This window comes from Papaver somniferum, chromosome 4 (assembly GCF_003573695.1).
Source record: "Papaver somniferum cultivar HN1 chromosome 4, ASM357369v1, whole genome shotgun sequence".
Classification (NCBI taxonomy): Eukaryota; Viridiplantae; Streptophyta; class Magnoliopsida; order Ranunculales; family Papaveraceae; genus Papaver; species Papaver somniferum.
The window spans coordinates 5,120,426-5,123,576 of NC_039361.1; the positions used below are offsets into that span (position 1 = coordinate 5,120,426).

Below are 3,151 nucleotides of genomic sequence, written 5' to 3' on the forward strand. Positions count from 1 at the left end.
AATTTAAATTAAAGTCAAATGACACCCAGACTCAAATTGAAATGAAACTCCAAATAAACTCAATCTGAGAATTCAACATTCATTCCTTTATCTACTGGGTTTAAATTTACACAAAAATGGATGAAATTCTGAGTTCATAACAAGAAACTTGAAGGTAAGTTCAATATGTTCAACCTATATCCATCTCGGTGACAAATATATGCAGGAACAGAAGTTTCTTCGGCCCTCGAGCAATAAATCGATTCATGACATCAATGGTTCATACTCAAGTCTGGATCCTTATAGGTTCTTTCTTTCACTTGGGTTAGTAGAATTCCCTGAAAAAGGAAAATAGACATTCACAAAATTAAAGGTGCATTGTTGTTCTCAATCTGAAGGTAAATAACTCAGCCATCTTCTAATGACTCACCTAAAATATCCATTTTATCAATGAGTTCCTGGGATCCAAAGTAGCAAAACCCCTGCAGCTTGTAACAAGTTCTTGGCAGAAACCGGCTTCGTCTCTGTGAACCCTGCAAAAGAAAAATCCTTTGCATTCAACTGATAATCAAAAATCATAAACAGTTCATTGATAACCAAGGGACTAGGTTTAAACCTTAAATTATGGCTGATACTCTACTGGAGCACCAACCTTAACTCCTTCAAACTCTCCTGGTGCTCCACCTCTTGGACCACCAAATCTTGCGAGTCTGTCACCACCTTCTTAATTAGGCCTGAATACACAACAACAAAATCAACATCAAAATTCAAGAACACATAACAACATCAGAAATTGAATTCACAAAACCATTGGTGGTTAATTAGCAGCTTAACCTTCACAATCATAGATATCAACAAAGGAAGACATGTTTAAAAGCTATCTAAACGTTAATACCGTATTTTCCAGTGTGGAAGCAGTAAAAAAAAATAAAATTAATCAAGTGAGGAGCATATTACCTTTGAAACCTAACAGCGTCTGAATCCAGTACATCCCTCAAAGCTCCATAACCATTTTCCAGACTGAATGCAGCAACTTCAGGCTTGTTGTATCGTATCAAAGATGAAAGACATCCATAGAAAATACATAAGAGGTCATAAGTATTTCAAGTGACGCCATTGAACATCAACCAGCCTCAGTATAGATAATAAAGCTGCATATCTAAACCGATGACATGCATACAGAACAAACGGCATATATTACTTGCATGATATTACACCAAGTGCGGTTCGAGCAGTAACATCTGGATCTGATATGAGATTAGCCAGCAGGGGTTCGATCTTCCATTACAAGTTGCTGAATTTTATGATTGCTTTGAACTATGGTAGTTATAACCTCGACATGCTTTTCCTGGATGCGTGCACTCAATTACCAATTGTACGCAAATCTATCAGGCACATACCAAAACATTAATTTACATACAACACGAAATCAAATATCACTAAGTCATACAAAGGAATCAACTTACCGTTCGCCATGTCAATGGATTAAACATGGTCTTGCAATTCGTCCAACAGATCTGCAAAATCAACAACCAATAAGTAGGTTACTTAAACTGACACAATGATAACATAACAAAACCCAAAGCGATAACATTTCATGTTGAATCTAGTATACCTTAGATCTCTGCGGAAGTAACACCTTGATCTTCCAATATATTCTCAGGAGTCTTCTTAACAAGAGTAATCTCTTTCATCCTTTTGACCACATCAACCGTCTGAGCTGCATAGCTTCCATAAACTATATCTTATCCTCCTCACTGCAGATATAACAACAAACAAATTTTATCCAATGTAAATGACATAGTTATCAAGTCGCACTATAAATTCATGCTCTTATGAAATTACTAGTTTCACTAAATTACACCTAACGATTCTCAATTTTGCATTACATTCTTGTAGACCTGTCCAATTTCAGTATTACTCTAAACAAGAGCTGATACCACATAAAGATGCATATTACCTAAAGTATTGCTACAGTTGAAAAACATTACCACATCCTACATATACACATGGCATCTTTCACACGACAAACATTAAGACTTGTATTCTTATATATGATATAGAATGTGCATAAACAGAGAGTTATAAGAAAGTCTTGACAAATAATAGAGAATGTGTAGAGAGTTATGTGCATGGATAATGTGCATACACATCTTCATAAATACCAGATTGCTTAGTTTATACTTCATTTTTTTAATCCACATAGCAGTTAGATTACCACATCAACTTCATGTTGATACTCATTTTTAATCCTAAGAACACTTTTGAATTTTGACACTTCAGCTTTCTCTAACTTTGATGTATAGTATGCTTAAATGTGGAAACTGATTAAATTCCAGGTTCCTGATGCCACACACATAAAGGAAGCCATGTACAAAGCAACGGATCACGCTACAAAAAGAGATATGGGTGGTCTTTCTCAAGGCTAGGTTGGGAATAAAATTTCCTTTTGTTATTTTATTTCACTTGTCTGATACTCTTGAAAACTCCAGACGTGCTTTGTTTCATGATCTAAGTTCATTTATTGATCAGACATACTTTTTTTAACCCTGAAACATACACTGGCTACTGGTTAGGTTGTTTCTGGAAAGAATATTTAACCTACAATCCTAAGAACACTTTTGAATGTGGAAATGATACTTCTTGGCTGCTTTCACAGGAAGTGCATCCGTTTTTTATTCATCCTTCTCTAATGTTTAAATGTGGACATTGATCTACTTCCAGGTTACTGATACCACACACTTAAAGGAAGCCATGGACAGTGTAACAGAATTCGTTATAGAAATGGATAAGGGTTGTCTCGCTCAAGGCCAGGTTGGGAATTAGATTATGTTTTGTTATTGTTTTCACTTAGTCTAATACTATTGGAACCTTCAGATGTTTTTGGACTCACTATCTAAGTTCATTTATTATTCAGAGATATTTTTTTACCCTAAAAAGTACATTGGTTAGGTTGTTTATGGGAACTAACTTTATGCCCCAATCCTATGAAAAATTATGAATTTGGAAATAAAACTTGTGTGCTTTAGCCGAAAGTACATTCATTTTTTATTCAGCCTTATCTTATGGTATGTTTAGATATGGAAATTGATTGAATTCCAGGTTACTGATGCCACACACATAAAGGAAGCCATGGACATAGTGATATTGCTGCATAAATCCAGTTGAATCT

General features: G+C 35.1%; 1 pseudogene; it reads right to left on the reverse strand.

Moving 5' to 3' along the window:
- Positions 1 to 597: 597 nt before the first annotated feature.
- LOC113273456 lies at positions 598 to 1,714 on the reverse strand (annotated as a pseudogene).
- Positions 1,715 to 3,151: the final 1,437 nt, after the last annotated feature.